Source organism: Carcharhinus amblyrhynchos, chromosome 22, assembly GCF_965287045.1.
Source record: "Carcharhinus amblyrhynchos chromosome 22, sCarAmb.v2.hapA, whole genome shotgun sequence".
In the NCBI taxonomy this organism is placed as follows: Eukaryota; Metazoa; Chordata; class Chondrichthyes; order Carcharhiniformes; family Carcharhinidae; genus Carcharhinus; species Carcharhinus amblyrhynchos.
The window spans coordinates 30,933,774-30,940,960 of record NC_137345.1 but is presented as its reverse complement, the minus strand read 5'-3'; the positions used below and the strand labels follow the sequence as shown (position 1 = coordinate 30,940,960).

Below are 7,187 nucleotides of genomic sequence, written 5' to 3'. Positions count from 1 at the left end.
CACCCCAATTTCCAACACAGAGCTGACAACTCCGGAAATCAGCAGCCAGAGATGTGCAGAGGCCATGGTGCCCAGCGGGGAGCCAGCTAAATAGCCTTCACTTATGTTTTATTTGTTTTTATTTGAATTCAATCCAATCAAGTCCAATTGAGAGTCTCAACAAGTTGAGACATTCCCGATTCAAGCTGACAAGACAGGGCTCTCACCTCCTGTCTTGGGCTTGATCTACATGATCCAAGCTGATTGGAGTAGGCATTGCTCCTCCTCCAAGGCTTGATCTCATTTGCATCTTAGCCAAAAGGCCAAGATGCTGCTTTGAAAAATTGCTTTAAATGAAGCTAAAATGTAACCTAATGACTTTGACCAAGCGCAGCATGTCTATACTATACTTGATCTTAGCCAAAAGGCCGAGAAGCATGCTCTAGCAAGGCAGTGGGCTAGGAGAATTGCCCCTTATGTTTCTTAAGTTCTGGCATTTTACATTTCTTCACAAATCTTTAAACTGTGCCTAGTTTGCACTGTTTAACATACTGAAAAATAAGTTACAATTGCACAGAGAAATATAAAGCCATTCTATAAAAACAGGCTGCTATTTTAAAAGGTTTCCATGGTATTAATGTGTTGGATGGATACATCACGTTAACTTATGTGACCTATTGTCAAAAAAATGCATCAATGTGTAATAATGACTAGAGCACCACTGAGTTTAGGGCCCAATGATAACTTTGAAGCAGGAAAATAACAATTTCGGGGGCCAAGCGGGAAGAGACTTACAGACAGGAGCAGGTCCTGTCAAATTTAATGGCAGTTCTAGTTTGAAATTCTTTGTGGCAAAGGTATCTTTACGAACTAGCATATTGAAATTTTGAACAGTAACAATTTACCAGAACCAATTATGGTTGGGCATCAAAATAATATTTTTCAACATCATTATGTGACATAATATGCAAAAATAAGGTTCAAGTAAGGTTTCCGAATGTTCTTCAATGCTGCAGAATTGGACCAGTTAAAACAGAACATCAAAAGAAATAATTGAAGGGAACAATGTTTGATATGTTATGCCACCCACATAAACTGAGCTGAATATAGAAAAATGAGGTATTGTTTTTAATTTCCTTGGACTGAGTTCATATTCATCACATCAGAAGATGGTTCAAAGCTGAACACTGAAGATTTTCAAATATTTTAATAAATTAAAAGTGAAAGGGGCTTTGGGCTAAAGTAATATTACTTTGTGGTCACTATGAAGTAGGACTATTCCATATATTTTAATCGATAAGATTTTCAGTCAAAATGTCAAAATTAAACCAAGTAAATTATTTATATGTTTAATCTTTATCCAGTACATGTCTTGTGAAATGATGGAAAGTCAACAATGCTCACACATGGGATTATTCAATTTTCCAAAAATAACATGTGGGAGATGTTACTTCATGGGCTTTGTTTTATAAATTGATCTGCCAGTCGGTAAAAACTTGTTCTAAGAATTGGGCTTGCCTGGCATTTGCAGATCAAACCCTTGATTTAATTTGATTTTCATGAGCTTGTCCCCAAGAACGATACTTGATTTGAAAGAAAAATACATGAGCACAGCTAAGTCAGGAATAAAGTTTACAGCAGTTCCTTTAGGAAAGTGTTTCTCTTCCAGGGGAAAAATTCCGGATCTCTGTATACGACATACATCAAACTATTCTCAGATCTATTTGCATCTGACAAAATTAAGATTTTTTAAAAAATATAATATTATATAATTTAATGTTACACCAATTTCCTGAATATCATGACTCACTTTAACTGAAGTAGAAGACCAAAGCTGAATTTTCCATACCTTTAACAGGCATGTTACCCACAGTGGAGGATTGGACAGGTGTCGAAATCAGAAGCTGACCTTCCATACTTACTTGGATAATCAAGAGTCAACTAAGCTTGTTATCAAGCCAGTTGACCCTGAATAGACTTCCCACATCATAAAATGTTTGGCATGGGTGGCTGTGTCGGAGCAGGAAGGCTGATTTATTTCAGTCAAAAGTCAGTTGGTGCATGTCAGTTTTTGGGAGGCCATGCCATCCATGCCACCTCACCCCAACCACACACCAAACTCCCCAAACCCCATCCACCCCATCTTATTCAGCCCTGTAATTGGTCAACTGATCACGTGTGGCTGACTCTTTTCCAGTCGTGCCAAGATCTTTGAAAATTCCTGAGATAAAAGCAAAGTACGGCAGATGCTGGAATCTGAAACAAAAACAGGAAATACTGGAAAATTTCAGCAGCTCTGAAGGGTCATCTAAGAATGTTGGCTCTATTCTCCCCCGGTAAGAAGTCTGACAACACCAGGTTTAAGTCCAACCAATTTATTTGATAGTAAACTCACAAGCTTTCGGGGTTTGCCCTTCATCAGGTGAATGGAGAGTTCTGACCTCCGATAGGGCATATAACAGCACAGACGGTTTACAGATTACTGATTAGAATGCGAGTCTTTACAACTAACTGCTATTCAAGTCTTAAAGATGCCGACAATGTGAGTGGAAAGAGCATTATGCATAGGTTAAAGACGTGTGTATTGTCTCCAGACAGTACAGTAAGTGAGATTTCGCAAACCCAGGGAAGTCATGGGGGTATCTGTAACCCCCATGACTTGCCTGGGTTTGCAAAACCTCACTTATTGTACTGTCTGGAGACAATGCACATCTCTTTAACCTATGCATAATACTCTTTCCACTCACATTGTCAGCATCTTTAAGACTTGAATAGCAGGTTAGTTGTAAAGACTTGTATTCTAAACAGTATTCTGTAAACTGTCTATGCTGTTATATGCTCTGTCAGGCCAGAACACTTCATTCACCTGACGAAGGGCAAACCCCACAAGCTTGTGAGTTTACTGTCAAATAAATTGGTTGGACATAAACCTGGTGTTGTTAGACTTCTTGCTGTGTTTAACCCAGTCCAATGCTGGCATCTCCACATCTTTTCTCCCCCCGCAGATGCTGTCAGACCTGATGAGATTTTCCAGCAATTTATATTTTTTGTTTTGAAAATTCCTGTCTTAGATCCAAAACCTGCTAAGTCTTTTCAGAGTTACTTATGACAAATGTCTTCATTCTAAGTATTTTTTTATCAAAAACAATAAACTCTATCGCAGATAAGAACAGAGTCAAAATCTCAACAAAAGAAACTTAAAATTCGAATGAAATTTTTAGATGAGAATGAATTTATCACATTGAGTTTATGATATTGGGGTCAATTTTAATTTGTACGCGGCCCATTGGAGTACCACGCTGGCAGTTCCATTCATTCCCAGAACGAATATGACCTCATCTGAATGTCACCCAATGTAATGAGCTGAATTCAGGCCAACTCAATATCAGGCTACCCAAAGATTTTCAGAACGGCAGTCAGCCGAATGAGGGAGGAGAGTTGGGAGCAAGTGCATAAGCAAGCTGGAGTAGCCAGAATTATCGGTGTTTACTGACCCCATAAGCCCTCTTCAGATCCATCATCAGGAAAACAGATCAGACAGTGCAGAGCATATGCTTAAAATGGCAGTTGGGGTCCAACATATTTCACATGACCTCAAAAATATAACCCTTTGCCCGATGAGGTAGTTGATCTGGTCACTTCTAGCCAGTCTAAAAGCCTCAGTGAGCTAATTACCAGTGATCAGAGAAGGCAATGGCCTAGTGGTATTATCACTAGATTATTAATCCAGAAATTCAGCTAAACATCTAGGGACCTGAGTTCAAATCCTACCTTGGCAGCTGGTGGAATTTGAATTCTAGAAAAAATATCTGGAATTAAGAATCTACTGATGACCATGAAGCCATGTTGATTGTTGGAAAAATGCCTCTGGTTCACTAATGCCCTTTTAGGGAAGGAAATCTGCCATCCATACCTGGTCTAGTCTACATATGACTTCAGAGCCACAGCAATGTGATTGACTCCCAACTGCTCTCCAAGGACAACAAGAGATGGCTAATAAATGCTGGCCAGCCAGTGACACCCGTCCGCCATGAATGAATTTTAAAAATGTGTTAACAGAGCAGCCTGACGACAAGCTATACTTTGAGACTGTCACTGTTCCCTTTGGCAAGTTAAAATTGACCCTGGTGAGTTTTTGTTCTAAGTTTTTCCTTAGTGACCTTCGAGAGTGAGAGTCAGAAGACTGTTTGTCTGCAGGAGCATCACAACTGAAGCTAGGCTTGTCTTCACAACGTCAACAAAGTACCTTCCGAGTGGAGTTGTTAGACGAGTCTCAAGAGTCAAAACCCCAGCTGATATTTTACTGTCTCCCTAATATTAATTCATCGAAGTTAATTGTAGCCTCTTTTTCTTATTCCAAAGATTGAATTCAGCTAACTCAAAGCATACATTGGGATCAATCTTGGTCATACTGAGCAAAACATTCATCAGCTGAACAGAACATACCCTTCAGAATTAATGGTGTTTAATAAGAACAAAAATATTTCAGAGATAACACTGTGTCTGGTAGACCTGAGTCTTTACTTTATTCATTATTCTTTATTCATTTATATTCCCCTGTTCAATTGTCAAGAATCTTATTAACGGAATCAGAATAACATAAAAGTTGGTTCAGATGTTTTTACCTCTAGAATTCTCTTTTGATATTTTGCAGATGTGGTATGAATCATGTAGAATATAAACATGACAGTGATATCTAGTGGTAGAACATTAGTACTGCATGAATCTGCACAAATGGCCCAGATTGCGCTGTCATGATAAAATTGAGTCGATCAGCTCTCCCTTATTATTACAGGATAAATCTGACAGCAACTTCCAGCATCCGCTGCGGTAAATTCAGATGTCATTGTCAGAGATACCCACTCATCCACAGTGCACAATTACTGTTCTCACCAATAGATTTGCTGCTCAAATCATTGTATCAGCATAAACTTCAAGTACTTATTAACTAAACCTGCACTGAAAGTGTTCAAACTAGTGCATTCAGGAGTCAAAGGGGGTTAAATTGGTTAGCTCTCCCTCCCGCTACCACAAATCAGCACTGATAAATTGCAATGTGTGATCAACCCATGACTGTTGATTGATACACAGACAGCACGCCGCCATAGCATTGCCTATTCATTTCAATGATTTTGACATCGATCAGTGCTGTCACGGAATCCACTGATCCGCATGTCGCTGGGTGCTAAATTCAGTCTGTGGACATTGTGACATTTAAGGTACAAGATGTTCCAATGCTTGTTGCATTGGTTTCTGTCGAGTAACAAGGATAGGACCCTCTGAGAGTGTTTTGATAGGGCACCAGATCAGTTCAAGGATCGGTGAACATTTCGTCTTGAGGCAGACATGCTGAGGCAGTCTGCCAGCTAGCAAGTGTTAAAAAGACAAAAAGGGGCAGAAACAGGTCCCAGTAAATTTAATTTAAAGAAGGATCTGCAGGGAGCAGACTTTAAGTAAAGGGCTTTGGAGTAGTTTCTGCTTGGCACAGCTATAGATCTGAATGTGTGCTTGTAAGCTAATGTTTTAGTTTACTCAGGAATCCAGGGAGAAGGAATCTTTAGACGATGAGATTGAAACACTGAGGTGAGACATTTTCAAAGCTGTCTGGGTGGGAGCAATGTCTGTAGAGAGTTCTGAGGCAGGATCTTTAAATGTGGAACTTGAGAAGGAAAGAGTTTCCGTAAGATTGGTTGACTCATAATGGACCTGATATCTTGGTGATCTGTTAAGAAATCCATGGAATCTGTTCTGATTACATCTGTCATTTACCCTGTAGTGCGGTATGTCTGATCACAATTTGCTTGTTAATTCACATACTTAACCTAAATGTTAGAGTGAAGTGTAAGACAGGTATGTAAATTTTTTTTATCTTTCTGAACTTGAATAGTAACACTTGTTTTTCTTTAGTTCAAAACTCTTGGAATTGTGTTCCTTTATTCCAAAAGCAGTGTCTTCAATCTCGACCTTTACCTACTTAAAAAAAGTTTTGGTCCCTAACCAGATCTCTCCCCATATCCTTTTTAAAGTTAAAATTAAAGTTTATTTTATTAGTCACAAGAAAGGCTTACATTAACACTGCAATGAAGTTACTGTGAAATTCCCCTAGTTGCCACATTCCGGCGCCTGTTTGGGTCAATGCACCCAACCAGCATGTCTTTCAAACTGTGGGAGGAAACTGGAGCCCCCAAAAGAAATTCATGAAGACACAGGGAAAACATGCAATCTCCACATAGAAAGTGAGCCAAGACAGGAATTGAACTTGGGTGCCTGGTGCTGTGAGGCAGCAGCGCTAACCATTGTGCCACCATGTTATCACATTCTGAGACCCAGCCAAGGACTGTAACTGTGCTAATTGATTATTTGTAGGCCTAAGCTGTGTCCAGTGCTGTGCATGGTTAGAACTTCTTAAAGTTAGGCTACACTTCTTAAAAGTGTCACATTGTGGCTGAAGCAGGTGCCAGCAGCCATGCAGGAAATGAATGTGACCTGGAAAACATTAGAAGTTAGCACAAAATAGGCAAGTATTTTTAAACACTAAATGGAGGCTTCGAAGGGGGATGTGAAAAGGAGAAGAAATGTCCTGTATGATGAAGATGCCAGAAGTTCCTTTAGTCAGATGCTCAGAGGGGAGGAGGTAGTCATGGAGATCAATGCCAGGGCCCCTGGAGTCCTGGATGCAGTGCTGCAAGAAATTCAATGACCTCATTTAGCTAAGGTCAGTGAACGCATCCTCAAATGTGATTTGCTACAAACTGCACTGTTACCCACTGTTCAATTCACTACACCCCCATCACTCACCTACTAACAATCTCTAGCAATCAGGACTCCTGCCTGACATCCATAGCCTCACCTTACCCTCACACATGTAATGCTGCTGAAAGACTCACACCCATACAGTCACAGATGGCTCACACTGCTAGCTATTCAACCATGTCACATTCCGCACACTGCAATACTTTCACTGACACACTTCCCTCTCTCCTGCAGGAAAAGGAGGCAATGGGAGTTAATCACGAGAACAGGCGTACCTGTATATCCTAACCCCCATGAGGATGATGGAAGAACATGGTGAGTAGTTGAGCTGCAACCACTGATGATGATGATATCCTCAGACTTAAGCCGGAATTCTCCCAGTCCGCCTGTCACTGGAATTCACGCAGATGGGATGGGGAGGCTGTGGGGAATAGTGGTGGACCATGTCAAGGCCC

At 40.3% G+C, this 7,187-nt stretch overlaps 1 non-coding gene across 1 annotated transcript; it reads right to left on the bottom strand.

Moving 5' to 3' along the window:
- Positions 1–220: 220 nt before the first annotated feature.
- On the bottom strand, positions 221–419 carry LOC145357175 (U2 spliceosomal RNA). The gene has a single exon (XR_013889262.1). It is a non-coding gene; the product is annotated as a U2 spliceosomal RNA (small nuclear RNA).
- Between the last annotated feature and the right edge of the window lie 6,768 nt (positions 420–7,187).